The sequence below is a fragment of the Eschrichtius robustus genome, chromosome 20, assembly GCF_028021215.1.
Source record: "Eschrichtius robustus isolate mEscRob2 chromosome 20, mEscRob2.pri, whole genome shotgun sequence".
Classification (NCBI taxonomy): domain Eukaryota; kingdom Metazoa; phylum Chordata; class Mammalia; order Artiodactyla; family Eschrichtiidae; genus Eschrichtius; species Eschrichtius robustus.
Genome location: NC_090843.1, coordinates 2,491,189 through 2,516,636, shown reverse-complemented (window position 1 = coordinate 2,516,636; position 25,448 = coordinate 2,491,189). Strand labels below are relative to the sequence as shown.

At 41.8% G+C, this 25,448-nt stretch overlaps 1 long non-coding RNA gene across 1 annotated transcript; it reads left to right on the top strand.

The window, feature by feature from the left end:
• Positions 1–69: 69 nt before the first annotated feature.
• On the top strand, positions 70–15,379 carry LOC137754104 (uncharacterized). The gene is made up of 3 exons (XR_011071730.1): positions 70–122; positions 13,744–13,853; positions 15,037–15,379. It is a non-coding gene; the product is annotated as an uncharacterized lncRNA (long non-coding RNA).
• Positions 15,380–25,448: the final 10,069 nt, after the last annotated feature.

The window sequence follows — 25,448 nt, the reverse complement described above, 5'->3', positions numbered from 1 at the left end:
AGGGCGCGGGGGCCGCTGGGAAATGTAGTTCCCGAGCGGAGTCCACGGGGCTCTGATTTAAGGACACGTGGTCGCGCGGGTCGCTGAGCGGGGTGATTGGGAGCAACATAGGTTGCATCCAGGTAAACAAGTCGTAGACGCACTCGGTACTAAGTGATGGGAGAAAAAGGCAAGGCCCAGGGGAGCGGGCATTTACGTTCTCCAAAAGCCCCTGAAACAACAGCCAAAAAACATATCAGTTTGGCTAAAAACCACTCGGCCCGCTCAGAAAGTCAGTTTCGGGGTTCAAGTGTTTGCAGGGCAGCACCTGTTGGACTGTTCCTGCCTGTAGACGTTGTATTCCTCTTAAACGTGCATTTAAAAAAATCTTTTTCTTGCCTGGAGAATTCGCTGGTGATTTGGCTGGGCGGGGGTTACTGCAGAGGAGATGCAAAGGATCCGGGTCGGTTACCAGCCAGGAATCTGAAGTTCAGTCCCGGGGCCGAGTGGAGGTGGGGGGATCGGGGAGTTCTCATTTCTTGAAGGGTTAAAGAGAAAGTTCCGCTGTTGGTGTGTCAAAGCAAACTTTATCAGAGTTCAAATGTTTCCATGTTTTTTTCTCACCTGGGTGGGAGGAAAGTCCCTGGCCTCAGGGAGAAAGTGGGTGGTCATCTTAAATTAACAAAATCAAATATCTTGAATTTATTCAACAAAATTTACAGACTTTTGTTGAGCTCCCAGGGTGTGCCAGGCACCTTTCTAGGACCTTGGGTCGTCCCACTGTCGTGTATTGCTCACAGCTAGGGCCTGGGCACCGTCCTGGCGGAGAATAGGGTCACCCCTTCTCAGGGAAGCAGAGAGGCATAGAATATTCCATTAGTGAGGGGACCTGGGCTGAAATGAGCTCAGACTTCTACTTCATCGAGTGGACCGGACTCAGAAATGTGCTTTTCAGGTACAGAGGGAGGAATTGAGGGTGTGGGGCTGCTGCGGTGTGAATAAGCACAGTGGAAGTCTGCAGAGCACCTCTTCGGGGGCCGGCAAGGCTGCCTGCTGCATTGTACGCAGAAGTGGGAGTGGGTGGAATTTACCAGTGGGGACTGAACAGGGCCTTAAAGTCAGGCCAGGGGTTTGGACTTCATTCTGCAGATACTTGCAAGGTGGTGAAAGGGCTTTGAAAAGGGGTGTAACTGAATCAAAGCATTGTTTTAAGAAGGTAAATTTGCCCTCAGCGATCAAGGTGAGTTGAAACTGGGAGAGGCTGGAGATAGGTCAGGTCAGTAGCAAAAGGCAAAAAGACGCACTTTGAAAGAGGGTTCGGCTGTATTTGATGACTGCTGATGAACACTGTTGGAATTTTATTAAGAATTCTAAGAAGCCAGGGCCTTCTGAGTAATGGATGAATCAGAGGGAAGAAGGCTACCATGTTTCAGCTACAAATCAGCAAATCAGCTCTTAAAACAAATATGCAATAGGTCATGGAACTAACGTTAATTTACTTAAGTTGATCCCCTCTGCTGACATTAATGAGAATTAATCAAGGTCACGTCATGTTCATACTAGCTTCTGCCTCAGAAAGGCAGAGATCTCTGTTCCTTGAGCTCAGACGGGAAGACTTGCTACTTCACTTTCTTTCCCTCTCCTTCTGGGCGAATCCATGCTGTCTGTTCCTCCCTTTCTTGCACACACAATCTCAGCCTCATCGAACCAGTATTTTTTCCTCTAAGTCTCATTTAAGCAGGAGACATGTGGGCATGGAGATCCACTTTAATGCATCCAGGTCACTTTCCTAAGCATCGACGGAGCAGCTGCTGTGCGCGGGCCCTGGGTCCGCTCCTGGAGCTGCTCAGAGACTCAGCCCAGGCAAGGCCTGAACAGCCGCCTGCAACTCATTTCCATTTGCATTTTATGTGCTCAAAAGCATTGCTCTTAAATCGCCCTAGGCTCCCATCTATGAAAGCGCTCTAATCACCTCATGTCCGGTGCATTTTGCCGCCATTGTGCTTGTAGTTTCTCTGCACAGGCGTGCACGGTTCACAGCTGGCAAATGGCTTGTGTCCTGCAAGTGAGTCTGTAATTCATTTTCCCATAGAAACAGTGGTATGTTTAATAGCCAGTGCACGTCTACGCTCACACACCCACACCTATGCAAAATACCTTTGACCATAAATTGAACCATACATTTAAAAATTGCAACATGTATCATTTTTCTTTCTGGGAAAAACATATTTTGAATTTCCACAGGGAACTCAACCTCTCTGTAAAGTCTTAGATTCCCAGAGAAAAAGTTGTTCTTCTTCCTGCCTTGGTGGTAAAAGGTTTCCTCCACCTCATTCCTGGGTGGAAGAAGAGGTTGTACCTCCCTACAGACGTAAGCCTTTCTTCTTCTTGCCCGTTTGTGGCAATGCTCCTAGGAAGAGAATCCCTCCCACAGTGGGAATGGCAAGAGCCAAATCTGCAGCACATTAGGTGTTTATCTTGAGGTGACCTGTGCTCCTACTTCGAATCCCTCATCTTTGAAGTTGTCTGTACTTCCCGTCTTTCTAAAATGCAAGTTTGATGCACTCTCCCCCCAGCTTCTAGTTACCTTCGAGATCACTGCCAAACTCTCGGGCTTGGTATAATTGGCTCCTCAAAACCTGGTTCCTGCTTACTCTGCCACTTCATTCTCACTCTGTGTTGATGCTACAGCCAGAAGCCAGGTTTGCTCCCTCCTTGCTTCCAGATACACTGCTCCCTCTGCCTGGCAAGGCTTATCCATCCTCTTCTTAGCTCCCTCGCATTTGTCCTTGAAGACTCTGCTTAGCAGGCACCTCCTTTTGGCCACCTCCGGGGATGCATCACCCTGTGGCCACCTTCAGTGTGAATGAGAGTACTCCCTAATTCTGTAGCACCCTGCCCACAGCTGTCTCGCAACACTCACCCTAAGGCAGGCAGGTGTTCACTTTCGTATGTGTCTCCCCCAGGAGACTGAACTGCTGGAGATCAGAGACTAATCTCTGTGTTCCCCGTGCCCAGCATCTAGCATACAACGCTCACTCAAGTGCACGCTGAAGTAGGGAATGGAGTAGATGGAAGAGGGCCTGTCACCTCGACGACCTGGAATAACTAGATTCCAGCGACAGAGTTAACACCTGCAGGGGAAACTGGAACACCTGGGAAGAGCCCTTTGCTGTCAGGTTAGAGGTATGAGACGCTTGGAAGGAGGCCCTTAGGTTAGGTCCGACTGGCTGTGAAGGAGTTGCTCTAGAGGGTTACGTGAGCTGGAGAAGGCGGGGGGTGGGGGTAGAATGTCTCAACCGAGGGTGACTTTTGACCCCCAGGGAACATTTGACAATGTCTGGAGACGGTTTTGGTTGTCACAGCCAAGGGGTGGTGGTGATTGTGGCATCTAGTGGGTAGAGATGAGGGATGCTGGCAGTTGTACTGCAGTACATGGGAAGCTTCCACCAACAAAGAGTCGTCCGGTCCAAATCATCTGGTACTGCATTTGAGAAACCCTGCTGGGTAGTAGTACCATGAGAAGTTACCTATGCTCTATTTTTTTAAGTTAATTTACAGCTAATGAGATTTGGTAAGGTGTAACTTTTTTTTTTTTTTTTTTTGGCCAAGCCACACGGCTTATTGGATCTTGGCTCCCCAACCAAGGATTGAACCTGGGCCCTTGGTGATGAAAGCATGGAGTCCTAACCACTGGACCGCCAGGGAATTCCCAAGGTGTAACTTTTGAGTCCTAACCACTGGACCGCCAGGGAATTCCCAAGGTGTAACTTTTGACGTAAGAAACCTAGAATCTAGGAGATGTGAATTCGAGTCCTGGCTGTAGAAAAGTTAGCTGTGCCTTCTCAGGCAAGCTCTTCACCTTTCTGGACCTCTTCTCGTTCCACTAAAATAAGGGGGGTCAGACTAAGGCCCCTTCCTGTTCTAACAGTTCATGTCTGTGAACCCAGCTCACATGTCTGGTTAAGACCACTCATGATTTGAAGAGAGTCGTGATCACACATCCCGTTTTTCACACTGGCTACATGTCCTTCTGTTCAGGAACTAGAAGGGTTCCTGATCCCCTGCTCTAGCAAGACAGCCAGTGAGCACCATGACGATATCACTTCGGAGGTGAGACAGGAAATACTCCTATTACAGTTTGAAACATTGCCGCTCAGGTCGCAATACTCACCTGCATGTGACATTCATGAATGTTTTCCAACAGTGTCCACTAGGTCTCAGGAACAAGGGAAAGGAAGGCACCAAAGGTGAAGCTAAGAGTTCAGGTCTGAATATCTGCTTTTCTAGATTTTAGAAAATTGTGGTACAAATAGGTGTGTTATGTATAATATATAATGAAGTCTGTTGAGGATCTTCCCGCATGGGGGATTGGTTTAGGGGACTGGGTGATGAGTTGTGCTTATACAGTATCTTTTTATTTATTTATTTATTTTTAATTTTAAAAACAATTTATTTATTTTATTTGTTTATTTTTGACTGTGTTGGGTCTTTGTTGCTGCGTGTGGGCTTTCTCTAGTTGTGGCGAGCGGGGGCTACTCTTCGTTGCGGTGCGCGGGCTTCTCATTGCGGTGGCTTCTCTTGTTGCAAAGCGTGGGCTCTAGGTTCGTGGGCTTCAGTAGTTGTGGCGCACGTGTTCAGTAGTTGTGGCTCACAGGCTTAGTTGCTCCACGGCATGTGGGATCTTCCTGGACCAGGGCTCAAACCCGTGTCCCCTGCATTGGCAGGCAGATTCTTAACCACTGTGCCACCAGGGAAGCCCTACAGTATCTTTAAGTACATTTTTTTTACTGTATCAAAATATCACAATGAATTATGACTACTGGCAGAAATTCTAGAAATTCCAAAATAGATTCAGCTTGGCTTCCATTGTCCTCCCCAGTATGGCGCAACCATACCTGTTCAGCCTTCTCTTTTTCCCTCTCTCTCTCTCTCTCTCTCTCTCTCATCTACTCTGCGCTTCGTTTGTTTAAACAGTCTGGTCAAAACAGGATTACTTATCTTACTGGAGACATGAGTTTACATGTTATCATTCCTGTTTGTTAACTTGTGCTCTTCTCTGTCTTCACCCTTCTCTGGTCCCCACCTGAGCCTTCGTTTTTCCAAATTCTGCCTTTCGAGGGTTCCAGGTCATCTCTGCCCTGAAGTTGTCTTTGATCACATCCTCCTGTCTTGTCAAAGAGCATCCCTCCCCTTAAGTTCTGAAGGCATCTGTTTGCTCTTATGAGCCGTATGTCCAATATAACTTGCAGTACTATTACTTGAGTACCAATCTTACCTCTTCTGCTAAGTCTCTTGTTCCCTGCACATTCCTAACCCACTCCCCTTGAGCAGACCCCCTTTGCTCATCTGTGTTTGGCCCTTGAATCTAAGCTTGGGCAGGACAGTTTCGTCTTCATCCTGTAGCCCCAGGTCTACTATATGTCCTGCACATGATATGTGCTCAGTCAATACCTGTTTATCTGATGGATGGATTTATTACTGATGAATGAGTTCATCTAGAACAGGTTAATTAGCTTATCTTAGAGTTCTTTGTTGAAAGTTAAAGAAATACTGGCATAGGGATTTTCTAGGAAGAAGAATTTTTATTTAACTACGATATCTAATTATCTAAAAACTGTTTTGGCTAATACTTTACTAAGACTCCTATTAAGATTCTAGATTTTCAAACCATATGAATAACCTTTAAAATTAATAGCGTCTACTATATATAAAATAGATAACTAATAAGAACCTGCTGTGTAACACAGGGAGCTCCACTCAGTACTCTGTAATGGCCTATACAGGAAAAGAATCTTAAAAAAAAAAAGAGAGTGGTTATATATATATATATATATGTATAACTGATTGACTTTGCTGTACACCTGAAACTAACACAACATTGTAAATTGACTATACATCTATAAAAATTTAAAAAATAATAAAAATAAAATGAATAGTGCCTGATATATCTTATGGAAATGCCAGCCAACTATCCAGAATCCTTACTGGACTGCATTCTCATTGAATAAAAAATAAGTAATATGAATGTTCACTGTTTCTGAGCAATGAAGGGACATATAGAGCCCCAGTGGGAAGCTGCTTCAACCTTTGCCCCAAGCAGTGTTGACTCTTGGCCAGACCTAGTAGCATGAGCTGACTGACAAAAAAAGTGTAGGTTCTAGGAAAGCAAGACTAGAAATGATTCCAGCCTAGCATTAACCGAATAACGGTGTTAGTGATTATCTGGATGGTGCATTAAAGCACTGGCAAGTAGTAACTACTTTAGATCATTAGATATAAGTAATACAGGGAAGAAAAAAGATTTCAAATCCTGCTAAATCAAGAGAGGAAATTGGAATATTGTCTAATCTCACTTATGCATACAGTTGTCAGGGATTGGTTCCAGGACCCCCTCCCCTGCCCCATTTCCCCACAGATACCCAAAGCCTCTGATGCTCAAGTCCCTTATATAAAATGGCGCCGTGCACATCCTCCCATATACTTTAAATCGTCTCCAGATGACTTATAATACCTCATACAGTGTAACCGCTATGTAAACAGTTGTAAATACAATGTAAATGTTATGTAAATAATTGCTGGGGTGTGTGGCAAATTCAAGTTTTGCTTTTTGGAACTTTCTGGAATTAAAAAAAAAATATTTCCCATCTGAGGTTGGTTGAACCTGAGGATGTGGGCGGAACCCATCGATATGGAGTGCCAATTGTATACTTTCCTCCGCCTTCTACCGTAAGCAAATCAGTCAATCTCTTTTTCCATACACACACACACACACACGTGTATGTGTATGTGTCTGTGTGTGCCTATATGGTTTTTTTCTCTCATACAACACTCAACTCATTTTCTTCTCTGGTCTTGCCTCATCTGGCTTCTGAAAGTCTGAAGATTCAAAAAGAATTGCACCTTGGCCACCCAGATCCCCAGATATCTCACTTTGAATCTTCTTCCAGGGAAGATATCTCCAGCACTTCGTGTTTGTACGGCACCCTCATTGTTTTAACCTTAAAGAAATGAGAATCTTGTTGCCGCTGCCATTTGATTTGTCAAAGGTGATGTATTACAAAGGGGTCAAAGGTGATTGACGCATGCCCTAGTGACATGAAAGGGGTATATTGAACATTTATTACAGAGACACCTGGGAGAATTTCTTTACAATAGGGGTTGTCAAATTATGGCCCCTGCTCCAAATCCATTGGTCTGCTGTTTTTTGTAAATAAAGTTTTATTGCAACACAGCTACACACATTCTCGTATGTATTGTGTATGGCTGCTTTTATACTACATCAGAATTAAATATTACAACAGCGACTGTCTGTCCCTTTACAGAATAAGTGTGCAGACCCAGCTTTACAAATTGGTCTTTTCTCCGTATTCCTATAAACCCCAGGTACTGATTAGTGCATTTTTGTTGGCATTCAGTTCATTTGGAATCACCCTGTACTTAACTGTTTCTAATACAACAGTTTTAACTCCATAATTATACTGCAAAATCCTTGAGAATACTCTCGTATACCCCGGAAATCCTATAGAGCACAGCAGTGGGTGCATAGCAAGGCTGTTATAAATATTTCTTGATAGATTGATTAAATTGAACATTTATTGTAAGAACTCTGAATCTTGTAACATAAGAAAAAATTAGCTCTCAGTTTTCTTTGCATGTATCCGACTTTCCACCTATTTTGCTTTCCCTGCGTATCTCTCAGAATGTTCCAAGTCCTAACATTTTTAAATACTAGGTCTATGTACTAGAGAAGGATTAGGAAAAATCAAAATATAAAATACAGGCAAATGCCAGCTATAAAACCCACACCTCACAAACCTTTTTATCCCCAGGACCAAAAGAAAACAGAAGAGGGAAGCACCCCAGTTTATCATGTCTCATTTTAAGAAGTAATAGACTTTTATTAAGGCCTACAGTTATGACAGGTATGGTATGGGTGAAGAAAAGGGACAAAGTGGGGCCTCCCTGGCGGACCAGTGGTTAAGACTCTGCGCTTCCACTGCAGGGGGCTCGGGTTCGATCCCTGGTCCGGACACTAAGATCCCACATGCCACGTGGCGTGGCCAAAAAATAAAAATAAATAAATAAAAAACATGCGAAAGTAATTTTTAAAAATTTTATAAAAAGAAAGAAAAGAAAATGGACAAAGTATGATCCCTGGTCTGAGAAGCTTAAAATCCTGTGGCTCATTTTAATAACATTTTTGTAATATTTTAAGGTTTACAGGCTCTTTCCCTCCTCTCTCCATCATTTTATCCTTACAATGACACTGTGAAATGCATTGTCCCAACATCTCAGTTTATCCTGATCACCTCATGTCGTTGCTTCCTTTGGCCAAGATGGAAGAACGTGATTTAAAACTGTCCTGACTGCAGATGTAAAAACTTGTCTTCTGATCCCTTTAAGTTCCTTCCTTTAAGCGGTCCAGTCTTGTCTTAAGCTAAGTGACTTTTAATAAATGCCCTAGATATGTGCCTTCCTCAGGCTAAGTGTAGTCTGGTAACATTTTGCCTCATTTTGTATGCGTTATTAACGGGACAAGCACAGTTCAGGACTTACGAAGTCCCTAGTAAATCAGTATATCTCCTTTACACGCTGCACCTTAGCCGATACACTGAAAATTCGGTAAATGCTGGACTATTTGAGGATGAGTTAGAAACACTGATATAAGGCAGTGTTGTGCCCTTCAAGGCTCCTTGATCTGTTTACATTGATATTAATAGATGGTTCTGGGCTTCAGTCACAGGCCTGAATAATCCAGGTCAAACTGACCTGCTGCACTGCTTTAAAAAACTATAAAACATTCTGGGAAATATTTTAGATGGGTGATATATGCAAGTTATAGAAAAAGTTCAGAAGTCCACAGAAAATTAAGAAACTGTCTGAACTACAGTGGTGTAGAAATAATTATAGTCAATATAATAAATCTGCTTGTTCTTAAATTATTCCATTTGGATTAGTGTCCAAAGGGATTGTTTTATTAGTAACAGCCTATGGCAGGATCATGGAAAATATTACCGATTTTTCATATTTACTCTCTTTTTGAGGTGGGTAGACTAATCATTTTATTTGTCAGCCAGACTCCTAAAAACAGTGGGTTCAATGTATTCTTTAAATTAATATATTGCATAACTGAATAGTATAAGTATTATGATATTGTATAATATTAGAAATCAGCTATTTGAGGCTATAATGAACACCTGATGGTATTTTATGGATTGGGCACTGGCGTGAGTTACATGCCTCAAACCTGTCCGTAACTTTGTTTCCTACAGTATAAGGAGTGAAACAGCAGAGATACATGAGACAGTAGTCTACTGCCGCTGGAAGTCTTTGGAAATTATTCTAGAGCCCTTTCCAGCAGGCTTACCTACTGGGAATTTCCCTAGATGGGAATTGAAGTGAACCCCAAAGCCTGCTCATTCGCTGAAGACTAGAGGTTTCCATTTCACAGGGCCTTATTTCTCCTTTTGTTGCTGTTGTTTTTTTTTTAATCCAAACAAATATCAAAATGCATTTATTAAACGTGTTGGGGACATGTTGCCAAATCGGATGCTGCTGTACGTGAGGAAACTGGGGGTTACGGTCACACCGTCTGGACTGTGAGTGAGCTTTGGAATGCTGTGGAAACTTCAAAGGAAAATTTAGGAGATTTTGTGTATAATTTTCTTAAACGTATTTCCAGGAGACCCATGATTTAGGAAACTCATTCTGTAGGGTTTCAACAGACATTTCAATGATTTTTTTTTTTTTTTTTAATACCCAGATAGTGCTTTGTGAAAAATATAATGCTTGGCTCTTAGCTTTTAATGACTCATTAATTTTGTGTAAAATAGAGCATATGCTACATCGTAATTTTAGTTCTTATCTTAATGAGGTAGCAAAGCAAAGCGCCTCTCAGTTTGAAGTTAGGGAAACTGAAGTACATCCATAATATGTGTTTGTTTGTGATGTTACAGGTATAATCAGGAAAGGAAGCAGAACACTTCTACACATACTTATGACATCTAACTACTAAGCTAGGATAAAAAACATTATAACTCACAGGAAGTGAGTAAAAAGGCGCCTCAAATGTAACATGCATTGCTCTGGGTATTCCTGTGTCTGTTAACGCCTGTTTCTTTTTTCCTCAACATCGGAGGAGTCAAGTCAATTCAGATTTTAGTTTGGTGAGCTGAGGGCACTGTGTTAGTTTGCAGACTGAGAACCCTCATTGTCACAGTTTTAAGTGACCTAATTTATATGATGTTGACCTGGGAGCAGTACCAAGGTGAAACTGAAACCATTACTAGCTATTTTCGCTGTTATATTTAAAATTAAGTACCAGAGAAGCAGAGGTTTCCAAAATATGATTAAAACAAGATTACACTTATTTGGATGTTACCGACATATCAATACACCTCCCAACTCAGATACATAAAGCTTGTGCTCTATAAAGTTGTTTAATTATTTCACATTCAAGTCTTTTTATAACCAGTAGCCATGGACTATTTTTCAAGGGCAATGATGATTCTGAAATATGGAATTTACTGGCCAGTGATGCCATTCAAGTGTCCTTCTCATTCTGTGTTTCATGTGTTCTGTTCCATACCCATTTTTGACAGTGTATCAACGGATATTACATTTAAAAAAAAATCATTCTAAGGATTCCTGCTAGCTCTTTTCTCAGCCATTCACATTTAAATTGGGAAGGGAATTTGAGTAAGTAAATTAATACCTATCCTACCTGTTTTTAAAAGTTATGTTAATGGAAGAGTCAAATATGATGACTGTTTCTTAAATTCAAGTGTTCTGTTGAAACCAGTTTAGTTTGGAAGAGATAGAAAGATTCAGAACGTTCACATGTTATATTACAATATAAGTATTTCATGAGAATTAGTAAATGTGGTCAGACTCTGAGAAAAATGAAAGGGAATCGGATAATTTGGAGTGTATTTATTTATAACTATAACTAGTGATCTGTTTATAACTTATACCTCAAACACTAAATTCATACACAAAAAAAGCAGTGTCATCAATTTTAGATTAAATAAATTATTTCAGGTATATATGGTGGAAAAGTATATAAGCTTCTCTGATATCTCACTTATAATCGACATCGTTTTCATTCAACTGAACAGTTGCTGATTGAGGACTTAAAGACAGTTCAGCTGATGGGATACCATTCATTGTGATTTAGGCTGTAAATATTGTGAAAAATTAGGTGCAATAAACATTCAAGTAAATGTGAATTTTGGAGCCCAGTTTTACGCCCTGAAGACTTTGGTAGAAATAGTAAAGTGTCAAATGCCAAGAATATACCATTGGAATATATATTTTTCTGTACAGTATTCCATAGAAGCAGATAAATTGACAACTCTAGTCCTTGCTTCTATGATCAATTCCAGTTTCCATTATCTTCTTCTAGTTGTTCGTAGGTGTAACTTGACTATGCTATACCTACATAGTTTGGCCACAGACTCTGGAGCCAGACTGCCTGGGTTGGACTCCCAGCTGTAGTTACTAGTTCTGTGACTTGTTACTAATTACTAGTTACCAATTACTAGTTCTGTGACAGGCTAAACAGATCACTTTTCTATGCCTCAGTTTCCTACCTGTACAAAGGCAATGATAGTAGTACCTACCTCATGGGGTCGTTGAGAAGACTAACTGAGTTAATACACTTAAAGCTCTAAGAAGAGTATCTGATCCATGATATATGCTCAGTGGCTATTAGCTACTGGAGCTTTCCTTACTGTTATGGCTATTACATTTCCAAGCATTGGTCCCTTTCTTGAGAATGAAGATACTGTAGTTGAAATAGAAGAACACTGAGATGTAAGAACATGTGTCCTACTGAATGGTAATAAAAAAAAACCTTTTAAGACAGGAGATAAGAAAGCTATGATCTTAGAGGAATGTTTCCACCGACCTAAGGACATACGAACAGAAATGCTTAGTTTAATGAAAGAGAAAGGGAGAAGACATATTTTATTATTGTGGCAAATCAGAACTCTGTTGGATGCTTGTGAAGAGGAACGGAGACCATCTGGAGAAAACAATTCCACTCCACTGTGTGGACTGGATCGAAGGACGGCTGAATAGCTAGGGCATGAATGATGTAGGCTTTCGACCATAGCGTGTCACAGCCTTGGAAGGCAAAAGGCAGGGGGCAGAGTGGTAGTTAATGAGAGGTGGAAATGGTTGTCAGACTTCAGTGATCAGCTTTTATGATATGGTTTTCCTTATGAAAGAAATAGACTGATAACATTTTGGTTCTTTCCAGTCATTTGAACGCATTAGGACCTTACTATTCTAAGTCCTTCCATTTTATTTATTCCATCTGCATATTTCTTATTCATTGCTTTTGTACTAACGTTTTTCTTGTGACCGTTACTACTGGTTGCTATCTTTTTACTAATTAACTAATTAGCTCAATTTTAAAATTTACCTTAGGCATATTTTTTAAACCACCAAACTACATTTTCTGTGGTGGCCTAGTTACCTAATAACTAAATAGTAGAGGAGTTTAAGCATGTATTGGAGATATTTTATAATTTTAAAATGGAGAAATTCTCATTTATTGAGTCTATTTTAATTCTCATTTATTAGTTGAGTCTATGTTTAAAATAACTGTTCAATACTACCTATCCAAAGTGATCCATGTGGATAGTTTGGAATTAGGCAGGGGTGAAAGAAAAGAACCAGAAAACAAAGACAAATTAATTTTTTTATTAGCTGAAATATTTTCTTTTCCGTCATAGTGAATTAAAAAAACGAACATAGAAAATAAGTGCATATTCTTCCTTTATCAGTGTTAAGAGAGGTCCAGACATGAAAATCATCCTGTAAGAATCTGCAGAATTTCAAAAGGATACCTAGGATTATATTGAAGTTTTCAGAGTTCGGAAAAATTTAAAAGTCTGACCTGTAAGTAGGGTGTGCTATTGCTTTCTTTCCATAATATTATTACTATTTTCTCCAGGTATCATGAATCGTAAAGCTAAATTTTTGACCTTACTAAGAGAGTATACATTTAACCTTTTAACTTTAATTGATATGGGTGAATTATTTTAGCCATTTATGGTCAGCGCTGCTTTTGAGTAGATAGGAAGTGAAGAAAATGAAGTATTTTTAAGATCCCATGTTCACAGTGACTGAGACTCCTTCAGAGAAAAAAGTTTCTGCAGCAAGAGCTGAGCAAACGTCTATATCAGAGCACCTTCCAAAAAGTGAATTGAGCCTCGTATCTTAAAAAGCAGTATTTTTAAAATAAGTCTTAAGGGAGATGAAGAGCCGAGCCGTGGTGCATGCTGCTCCAATTGTCTCTTCAGTCAATTTTGTATCACGCTTTGGAAGCAGAACAGCAAGTAACGTGAAATCACTTTTCAGGAGACTCTATGTGCGCCCTCTTCATTCTATTTCCGTATCCCTTGGAACGGGCAATTTATGCAGTGCACTTGTGAGACTCCAAGAACAAAGACCAATTTCCCTGAAGGGTATGAGCACTCTTGGATTTTACAGATGCCAAAATATATATATATATATATATATATATATTTTCATGTTGTCACGCTGAGATGACGAAGTGTGCTGGGTTCGTGCACGAGGAGGCTCAGGAAGTGTGCCCGCTGGGCATCTATTTTATTCCGAGATTCAGAAAGTGGATGCAGGCAGTTCTTACCAAGCACTGACAAGTAGTGGTTCACAGTGAGTGCTGTGCAAGATAGAGGAAGGGTTTGGCGTCATTCAGAACAGGCGTGTCTTTTATTCTTGAGAAAACAGGTATCCAGCTGATCTGTGAGGACCCTCAGTCTAGGTTTCCGGATCGGGTCTTGAATCTCTGCGTCGCTGGACCGAACCACCTGTTCTCTTCAAATGGAAGTGAGGAAAAGGTCAAGTAAGGACAATGTATTAATCCTTCTGGCACCTCCTAGCCGGGCTGCTTGTTCTGTTGTACTTTGGGGAGACGTGTAGGGCTGAGAGTAGAAATGCCACCTCTTTGGACCCCCTCGTGTGATTCTACCCGTGACTGTGGCCTCTGAGCCTGTGGTAGCCAGACAGGAGCCTCTAAAGTTCAAAAGCAGGCCTGTATCTTTGCTTGTCTGTTTTTTCCTTGAACGTTTACTGGGTTTGTTTATTCTTCTAGGCACCAAGGGTGCCTTATGGGCAAACTATTTCCCTCACGACGTAGGTAGAAACAGTGTTTGTGTTTAACACGTTCATAGCTACCTGACAGATAATCAAATGTGGAAATCCACAGATTGCAAGAAACACAGATCCTTGTCAGCCTTCCTGCCTTTTCGCGACATCTCACCTGGGTGAACAGAACACAGAGACTGGTTGCGGATGGTCTCCACGTGCCCCCCCCCCGCCAGGTGCCCTTGTCTTCGGGGGCACAGTCCTGCTTCAACTTGTTTCTGTCACATTCCAGACCGAGGGTAGAGTTCTCAAATGTGTACGCACAAACCCTTGCCCACTGGTCACATTATATAATAGCTGTAAATGCTCTTGTGTGCCTGCATATAAACCACCAGGAGAAAGGGGCTGGTGCAGAACTAAGCCCTGATACAATTCCCGCCAGAAACAAAACATTGTGGTCTCAGTATTTTAGGCAGAAAGGTGCTTTTGCCTCTTTTGCTAAAGCTTGGGACCCCATTATAAGATCACAGAGGAAAATGAGACAGGAAAGGGTTTGAGATCCTAAACCCTTGCCTGTTAGACCTGAGTGCAGAAAATGAGGGGTGGTTTGAAAGTTTTCATTTCTTTCATTAGCTTAATGGTTGAGACGCTACTCTTCGTTTCTGGCTGCTCAGAAGCCAGCAGGCTTATTCAGATATATCCAACTATCGGAGTCATCTCATTCTATGACTACATTTAACTGGCCAAAAAAAAAGAAGGGGAGAATAAAAATGCAAGAACCTAAACTGGGACTAAAAGGATGCTTTTAGGTCAGCTAGGGTGAAGTTTTCGTTATAACTTCACAGATGGTCCAAACAGACGAAGGGGAGAAAGGATGGCTACAGAGATCTGGCAGTCGGCCACTCATTTTAATGGTGTTTTCATTCATTCATTCAGCTTTGGAGGGAAGATGGAGTGAGGATGAGGACGAGCCTGGCTATCTCCCTTGATCATCTTCCTGAGAGATTTACCCGTCTGTGGCGAACAGGAAGAACTTTGCTGGTAAAATCAGTGTCAGCGAACCGTATTCAGATGGGTGGTGATCACGGCGATCATTTTTCTTAAGGTTGCGTTCAAACTTCCTTTCCTTATATATCTACGTCGGAAATCCAAGAAGCCACCAATGATGCTGTAGCTGAACTGAGCCTTGGGTAAAGGAAAGGGTAGCCGGGGAGTGGGTGAGGGTCCCAGTAAAACCCTGATCCTAATAGTAATTGATGGCGTTTATTTCTTTGTACTGTTTTTCAAACCTTCTTTAATGTTAAGGCTAATGAGTTCCGTAGATTCTTTCAGTTGTGTAATTTCTTAATACACTGCTGTGTTCAAGGGTATATGCCTGGGGTTTTTTTGGTTTTTTGGTTTTTTTGGTGAAGGACCTTATGTATTTTGTAGAAGTAGGCTGGATAGAAATGATAAACAGATGCAGAAACAAGCATCCTCATAGTTTATCTCTTCGTTTGCATCGATCTTCATCTCAGTTCACATCAGCAAACCTGGCCTTCTCATTCTTTTCTCCATCTCTAGGGCAGGGTTTCTCTACCCTGGCACTACTGACATTTTGGACCAGGTAGTTCTTCGTCATGGGGCGCTGTCCTTTGCATCCCTCACCTCTTCCCACTGGGTGCTGGCAGCAGCCTCCTTGTTGTGACAACCAAACGTGTCTTGCAACACTGCCAAATGCCCCTTTTGGGGGCAAACTCACCGCTGATTGAGAACCACTGCTCTAGGGTGAACAGATGCTCCAAGATAATCCAAGTTTACATGTTTTCCCAAATATATAGCATCCCTTTCTCTCTCAGAAGTGTCCTAATTTGGACAGGGAATTAAATTGTTAGCCAGCGTGTCTCTGTAAACAGCAGCTCCACTTTCCCAGTTGCTCACGCCAAACCTCTGGAGGCATCCTTAGCTCTGCCCACCCTCTCATAACCCCGGTCCACCATTAGCAAATCCAGTTGAAGAAAACCACCTTCAAACAGGATCCGGCCCTTCTTTCCACATCCACTGATGCCACACTGGTCCCGGCTACCTTCTCTGTCACCCAAAAGTACGTGTCCCTCGTCAATATGCTAAAGCTGTCCTGTTTAATTAGCGAGTCCAGCCATGCCTCTCCTCTGCTTGGAATCCTTCAGGGGCTCCCCGCGCCACTCAGAGTAGAAGCCAGAGTCCTTACCGTGGCCTCAACGTAGCCTCACAAGGTCCGCCTCGCCCACCCTGCTCTCCTCCCCACCGTCCGCTCTGGCTGGCCTCTCTGACTGTCCTTTCGCTGTTGCAGCTACACTGGCCTCTGCTGCGCCTTGAACACCCGGCATGTCCTGATTCAGGGCCTTGCTGTCAGTCCGTGTGTCTGCAACCTCCCTCCTCGCCCCACTCAGGTATCCACCCAGCCTCCTCCCTCATTTCCCAAGTCTACGTTCTAAGATCCGCTTCACAGTGAAGCCTTCTCTGACCACCCTATTTCAAATCACACCCTAGTTCATCTCCTCTGATTTATTTTTTACCATCGCCTTTATCACTATCTGACATACTAAAATTTTACCCATTTATTTATTGACTCACTTCCTGATTTGTTGCGTGTCTCTCAGAATTCTTTCACAGACTCCACGAGGGCAGGGATTTTTCTGTTTTGTTCACTGTCCTGCACTCAGTGCTTTTAGCAGTTTTCCTAGGAAGCACGTAGTAGGCACACAGTAAATACTGAAGGAATGTGATGATGAATGTATTCACTACTTACTTTCCTCTAGGCATCGGGCTGAATACTGAGTATAGGAAAGTGAGTGCAGCCCTGCCCCTGCCCTTGAGAAGCTTACGGTCTCCTTAGCACTTCAGCAGTCGTACTGATGAACGGTGTAACTTGCAACCACGAGCCAAGCCCCTAACGTGAGCTTGAATTCCAGCCACAGCCCCCAACGTACAACCCACTGAATAGGTTAACATCCTCTCATTTGGTAGGTCTGCAGTGGGTATAGCTGCCTTTTCAAAGAATGGATTAATAAAACCTTTCAGCTGTGAGGGGGGGAAAAAAGAGAGAAGCTTACGATCTCGTAGAGGACACATGCGTGTAAATAAATCACAACAGCAGAGTGAGAGGCCTGCGGTAAAGAGAAGAATGCATGGATGCAATAGAGATAACAGGATGCACGAGTGCAGCGGAGAGGAACAGGACGCAGGGATGCGGCAGGGAGAGACAGGACGCAGGGATGCGGCCGAGAGGGACGGGATGCAGGGATGCGGCAGGGAGAGACAGGACGCAGGGATGTGGCCGAGAGGGACGGGACGCGCGCGTGCGGCCGAGAGGAGCCGGTGGTAGAGCATGAAGGACTGCAGTGTGTTGAGGAGGAAGTTGGGGGAGTGAAGGGCTCATACTTAAGACGTTCCTTCTTCCCAGTCGGTTTCACTCCGTTATCTGTGTAACTGCTGCCAAGCAAACAGCGGGAATTGCAACGTTAAGCCACTGCTCTACCAGCGGGCCCCTCGTCACTGCACACCTTCCCCTGCCGGCTGGAACGCTCGCTCTTGGGCGTGGTGTGTGAGGCTGGTCGTCAAATGGCTCACCTGCCCACACTTCTCTGTCACACTGCCCTTGCTCCTGGAATGCCCTCCGAGCCCCGCCTGCTGCACCTGGCATGTTTCAAGATTCCACTGAAATGGTAGAGAACAAATGTATGGATGCCAAAGGGGAAGGTGGTGGGGTGGGCGGAATTGGGAGACTGGGATTGACACACACACACTATTGATACTCTGTATAAAACAGACAACTGATGGGCACACACTGCATAGCACAGGGAACTCTACCTAATGCACTGTGGTGACCTAAATGGGAGGGAAGTCGAAAAGAGAGGGGATATCTCTATGTGATGGCTGATTCATTTTATTGTGCAGTGGAGGCTAACACAACATTGTAAAGCAACCATACTCCAATAAAAATTAACTGAAAAATTTATTAAAAATAGCAAAAAAAAAAAAAAAAAAGATTCCGCTGAAATGGAATAGCCTCTATGAAGCCTTCCTGGATGTCATCTTCCATCTGGGCAAATTATCACACCCAAGGCCAAGGGCAGCTGCGTCAGACAGCCGGGAAGAGTAGGCATTTCTGAAGAGTATGAACCTAGTCTGGAGGTTTGGAAAACGGTACCAAAAAATAAATGCCATCAGTCAAGACTGTGCGTCAACTTGGAGTAACTGTAGTCTGAGATCCCCATTCCTGGAGCAAAGACGTGACAGACCTGTCATAGATCAGTGTAAACAAGGAGACAGAACAGGACCAGAGCCCGGACAATAAAAGAAGAGGAAGGTTGGTACCAGATCAAAACATAGCTCTCCTCGGCCTGAAGTTTAATCTGGGATTTAAGTTCTGGACTATACTATGCTTATGACTACGTGTTAATTGTGTATATATACAATTTATATATTTATCTTAGTAAACTATATAAAGTTTATTTCATGTTTTGAGTTTTTAATCTATAACTACTTGTTCCTATTATCGTGATAAAATCGTGGATAGAAAGTGCCCCGCTGAGTATTTTTAAAGGTAAATACCTCAATCAGGCAGACCAGAGCGGTGATTACAATCAAGATTCCAGTGACCAGAGTCGAACCAGTTGGGTGAGCAGCATGCTTTATAAAATGGTATGTCTAGGGGACTTCCCTGGTGGCGCAGTGGTTAAGAATCCGCCTGCCGATGCAGGGAACACAAGTTCGAGCCCTGGTCTGGGAAGATCCCACGTGCGGCGGAGCAACTAAGCCCATGCACCACAACTACTGAGCCTGTGCTCTAGAGCCCGTGAGCCACAGCTACTGAAGCCCGTGTGCCACAACTACTGAAGCCCACGCACCTAGAGCCCACGCTCTGCAACAAGAGAAGCCACCGCAATGAGAAGCCCGCGCACCGCAACGAAGAGTAGCCCCTGCTCGCCGCAACTAGAGAAAGCCCACGCACAGCAACAGAGACCCAACACAGCCAAAAATAAAGAAATAAATAAATTTATTAAAAAATAAAATAAAATGGCATCTCTGTAGTACCTGTTACTCTTGACTGTTTATTCAATAATTGAATAATTCAATATTCAATCAACATTCAGTTGAATAATTCAGTAACTGAAGGCCCAAGTGTCAGGCATTGTTCTGCTCTTGTAACGTTCTCAAGAACCTATGAATTAAGTTGTATTTTCTCCACTTAAGGATAACAAAGCTGACACTTAGGGAGGTTCAAGCACCTTCTCCAGCCAGCAAGAAGAGGTCTCAAGACCCGAACCCCATTTGTTCCAAAATCAAAGCTCATTCTTAGCTACGATGCACATCTGCCTCTGTGCTGCATCTCTGGGTGATTTCATTTCAGGGCATTGGTTTCTGAATTGAGGATCATCTTTTCTTCGTCAAGTGCCTGCAGAGTTTGATGGTAATCTATGTGTCGTGAATCATGGTTAGTCACAGAAATTATTTATTCAGTTTGTAATCGTTACACCCTAAACTCATTGAGATTAATGAAATGGCTGGTAATAATGGCGGCCTAATTGTTAGCTTGGGCAGGTGTACTGGAGCCTTGATATTTCATCACATCTTGCGCCTTTATGAGACTGAACAGTTGGAAGACCAGTATCAGCAGTTCCTGAAGGATGATTCCAAGAAGCAACTGACAAGACTTTGAAAATTCCCCTGGGTATTATGGATTTAATTTTAAGTGAAACTGCAAGGCAATTAATTTTTTTGTACCTGAATTCCTTAATTATACATGCTTTCTGTTGTTTATTTATTTTTATTTAAAGGTTAACTGATTTCTCGCAAATATGTAAAAATATTGGTGCATGTGGAAAAGGGCAAAAGAAAATATTTTTGGTCTTAGGAGAGCAGGGGAGCCAGGATGCTTTTTCCCCTTTTTTCAAATGTTCAGTATTGTTTTAGTGGTTTCCCATTTTTAAAAGAAACAAATGTAAAGTAAGTGAAACTTACTATTTCATTCATAGAAGAACACAGTGGGTTGGATTCTATTTACTGTCTATGTGGTATTACACAAGTCACTTCATTCTGTACATTTAGAGTATTTTTACTATGTATGAAATAAATACCCTAATTTAGAAATTTGGATCCCAAGATATATATTTTAAATGTTTTCACCTCAATCTTTCATTAATTTTAAAATAGGCATTTTCTAGCCTGTTTGAAGTCGGACTATAATTCGTGTCTTGGGTGATACTTATGCTGAAGGGAAACTGTTTATAGTCCTGCCATCTTGTTCTTTATCATTTGTCCTCTTGTAACAACACCCCTCCTCCCACTTACAAAATCCATGCAACTCACTCTCTTACTTCGATATCTGACATTTTCACCTTTTTGGAAACTCTCCAAATTTCCTGACCCCCCCAAAAAAAAAAAACTAGAAAAGCAGACCAAAGATCCACGGATGACCTCTATAAAAAAAACTAGATTACAAATTATCCCCACTCTTTCTACTCCCAGTAGGATCCACTGGGGGCAGATCACCTATTGTGGGTTGAATTGTGTTCCCCAAAAGATACGCTCAAGTCCTAACCCCTGTGAAGTTGACCTATTTGAAAATAGGGTCTTGGCAGATGCAGTCAAGTTAAGACGAGGTCATATTGGATTAATGTGGGCCATAATCCAATGAGTGGTATCCTTGTAAAGCACGGGAAATTGGGGCACACAGAAGACACACAGGGAGAAGGCCATATGATGACAGAGGCAGAGTTTGGAGTGATGTATCGATCTATAAACCAAGGAATGCCAAGGATTTCCAGCAACCATCAGAAGTAAAGAAGAAGCAAGGAGGCCTTCAGTAAGAGCATGGCCCTAACAATACCTCGATTTCAGATTTATGGCTTCCAGAACCATGAAGGAATAAATTTCTGTTGTCTTGAAGCCAGTCTGTGGTCATTTGTTACAACAGTCCTACACTGGGTGTTACGTCACAGAAACCTGCGAGATTCAGATGGAATCACCATCCGTGTGGGATGAAGCAAGGGAAGCAATGTAGCATCTAATGACCTTGGTAACAGGAGGACCGCCAATCATGAGCAGGTACTCACTGAGAACAGCAGCCCAAACTGGCAGGGATTCTACTGGATTCAATTCACGAGTGTGTGCAAGAGTCTGTGATAGGATAAGCTCTAAGGATGTCGAATGATACTTGAGGAATCCAGCCTACATAAACTTATGTAAAACTAGCACACCAAAGTTCCCCTCCAGGGAATTTCTGCTTTGAACATGGTGGCGTTAACAGCCCACCCAGACTTCCTTTAGATAAACTCTGAGCAAAATACAAAAAAATGTCAACAAGCCAAGGCAGGCAGATTTTGGAAGAGAGTCAATACTTGGAGGTAGTGTATGGCTTGGTGGAAGGCTCCCATTTTTTTGTTTGTTTGTTTGTTTGGGTTTTGTTTTTTTTTTTTTTTTTTGTCGCTTTACCCTGAGGGCATGGGCAATCCCATGGGAAGTACAGGAAGGCTGAAATGCTCATAGAAGTTTCCTCCTCTTTCTGGTCAGGGGAACCAGGGAAGGGACTCAGGGCAGTCAGAGCTTTCAGAGAGTGGGGAGGGAATCCCAGAAAGGAGAGGATGACAGATGCAGGACCCCACCGTCTGTGTGAACACCTGCCACGTCCAGGGCTCAGCCTGGGATCACACATGAGCAGAACAAACTTGAGTCAGTATGGACTGAGGGCCGAGGCACCACGTAACACAGGGCTGACAGTCTGCAGTTTGAGGAAAACCCAGTTAGTTGCCTGCTGAAACGCAAATATCAACACTCTGAAGGAGTGCTATACTCTTGAAAAGGAGGCGCATCCCATGGTTGTTTCGAGCACTGTTCTGCAAATATCTGTTAGTTCAAGTTTTGTTAATCATGTTGTTTAAATCTTCTATCTGTCCTGACATTTTCATTTTTTTGTTGCATCAATTACTAAAAGTGGTTTTTTGTGTCCCACAATATGATCTATGGATCTTTTTCTTTCTTCTGTGGTTCTTCGTTCTTCCTTATATATTTTTAAGCTGTGTTATTAGGTATACCCAAAATGTAAAATGGTTACCTTCCTTTTATTAAATGTTTTATCCTTATGAGGTGGTCCACTTTATCCCTAGTAACGCTTTTTATCTTAACATCTACATTTTTTTTATATCAATCTGACTACCCCAGCTGCCTTGTGGTTTACACACTCAAATGCATATGAGTATATTTAGCTTCTTATTTTCCCTTCTTGGGATTTACTGAGCCACTTAAGTCTATGGATTAGTGACCTCATTAGTTCTGGATAATTCTCAGCCATTATCTCTTCAAATATGGCCTCTGTGTCTTCCCTCTCCTTCTATAACTAATCAAACATATGTTAGAATTCTCTGCCTCTCTTAATCTCTTTTCTGTAATTTTCCCCTTTTTTTTTTTTACTCTGTATTAAAATTCTGGGTAAATACTTCGATCTTCCCATTAACTAATTCTTCTACTTTGTGTTGTCTGCTTCTTCACACATTTATTGAGCTTTTAGTTTATTTTAAATTTTTATTGGCTGTGCCTTGCAGCTTGTGGGATCTTAGTTCCCTGACCAGAGATTGAACCTGGGCCCTCGGCAATGAAAGTGCAGAGTCTTAACCACTGGACCACCAGGGAATTCCCTATTGAGCTTTTAATTCTAGCTATTATATATATTTTTTATTTTGAGACATGCCACTTGGTTCTTGTTCAAAACTGCAAGGTCATGCTTTTAGTTTCCTGCTGACTGCAGATATTTTCCAAGCTTGTCATTTATTCCTTTAAACACTGAGGATGTTTGTCTTATAATCTGTATCTGGCTGTTTGTGGGGCTGTTTCTGCTGTCTCTTGTTTCTGCTGGTCATCATTCATGTTTCCCTGTTACCTTGTGTCTTGGTCATCATTGATGGAATACTGGTCATTGTCTTTGAAAAACTTGGTGGGGATTCTCCAATGCCTCTAATGATGGTGGCCTCCTTCTAAAGAGATTTGCCATTCACATCTGCCAACACACCTGAGTGTATTTTACCAGCTGAGGACCACCTCAGACTGACTTCAAGGCTTGGGATGCCCTGGCCCATCCCAGCTCTGCATGTCCAGGGTGCAGATCTGCGTGAGGCTGGTCTGTGGCGAGAATAGTAGTTCTGTCCCCATGACATGCCAGGGCAGCCTTTATGCCAGGGCAGCCCTAAAGTTGGGGCACTGGGGAGATCAGCTGTAGTTTATCTTTACCCTGAGAATGTACCCTTATGGGGGTCCCAGCTCATATGGGGGTCCCAGCTCATATAGTGAGAGAGGGTTCTTTCTAAAGCACTCTACTTTAGATGTACTTTGGTCATTGGCATCTACCTTTACTCCACTTAAGGCAAAGGAACTGAAGCCCAAGTACGAGGGATCAGCAAATATCTTCTTTAGATCCAAAATGTCTTTGATGCGCTAATGTAAAGGTTAGCTAAAAATTTTCTTTGAAGTAAAAAATACATAAAAATCCAAAGAAAAAAATAATCAACTTCATTTCCACCAGCTACAATTAATTACTATTTATATCCTCTCATATTTGTTTCCCTATATTACTTTTTTAAAAATTATTCATGCTATTTTGAAGTAATTTAGACAACAAAGAAATGTAAATATATGAGCATTTTAAAACTTGTGTTGTCAACCTTCACCAACATTCTAGACACCGCTAACGCATGTGCAACTTTTTTCTGCATAAGGGTAAGAGAAAATATTGATGATGGTTGGGTAGATAGAAAGATAAAATTACTTTTGTAAAGATGATAACTATAAATGTTAGTGTAATTAAAATATTAGATTTTCTTGAATTTAGTGTAAGAAAAATAAAAGGAAGTGAAAGTGAGGGAATTGTTGAACTTCACATGTCTCTTTACCACAGGGAACCTCATTTCCTAAAATATGTCTCTTAGGTTAATTTAAAAGAAAAAAAAAGCAGAGATGTAAACATTAAAAACATTAAGATATGAGTCATTATGCTTTTTTAAAACATTACATGCTTCAAATTTAGAAAGTCTTTATAGCCTGTCTGCTGTGAAAGATACGCAAGATAGGGTGTTCTTCCTCCCATTTTCCCCATTGTGAGTTGTATTGTTCTTACATTATCCAGGTTACTGCATTGAAGCTCAGTTCTTTACCATAATTCTCGTGGTTGTTTTGCTCTTTGTTCAAATGGATTCAAAGTTAACACCGGGCTTTCACTTCTTGCTTCTTTGTTCCTGAATTCTTTGAGACATCTGAATTTTGTTATCAAGACTTCAGAAAGGCTCCTGGGTGCTATTTCTCTAAATAATTTCATATTTGAAAATACGACCTTACAATAGAATGACATACTAACTGCAATAGGATATTCCTGACAGCACCTTCTCTCTGTGAGATCTTTGTAGGTTACTAATTCTCAGACTTTAATCTGCAATCGAAATTACCTGGGAACTTGCTACAAATGCAGATTCTGCAGGCCTGACATTGGGCCTGAGATTCTGCATTTCTAACAGGTACCCAGGTATTATTGTTCATGCTACCACGTGTGTGGATTTTGCTTCGTTATCTCTGGATCCCAGATGCGGCTACAGAGAAGTCTAACACCTGCTTTACTTCTCCCCTCTTAAAAATGATTTGCTTCTTCTGCCTGGATGCCTGCAGGATTCGTCTATCCTGAGATTCAGTCATCACGTTGGACTTGAGCATTCTCTATCAGACTTAAGTAGGAAAAAAAAATGGGTTTTTAAATTTGGAGATGCATTTTTTCCTTCATTTATGGGATGTGCTTCTTGAATCATAATTTAAAATACATCTTCTGTACCATCTGATGGGGTCCATCTATTTCATGGGGAGAAATTACTCTTATTGAATGACCTTGGTCTACGTTCTGGACCTCTTAGCTTTTTTTTTTTTTTTTTTAAGGAGTATAGTTGATTTACAATGTCGTGTTAGATTCAGGTGTACAGCAAAGTGAATCAGTTGTACATATACATATATCCAATCTTTTTTAGATTCTTTTCCTATATAGGCCATTACAGAGTATTGAGTAGAGTTCCCTGTGCTATACAGTAGGTCCTTATTAGTTACCTATTTTATATATAGTAGTGTGTATATGTCAATCCCAATCTCCCAGTTTATCCTTATCCCCTGACGCCCCCAGTAACTGGATCTCTAGCTTTGTTTATTGCTTTATTCTCTGTATTTCTTATATGCATTCACTCTGATTATTTGAAGCTCCTCTATGTCAGTAATTCAGTTTTCAGTAGTGTCTATGCTATTAATTGTTACTTCTAAATTTTTTTACTTAGTTCTCTAATTACATGTACTGAAGCTTGTGA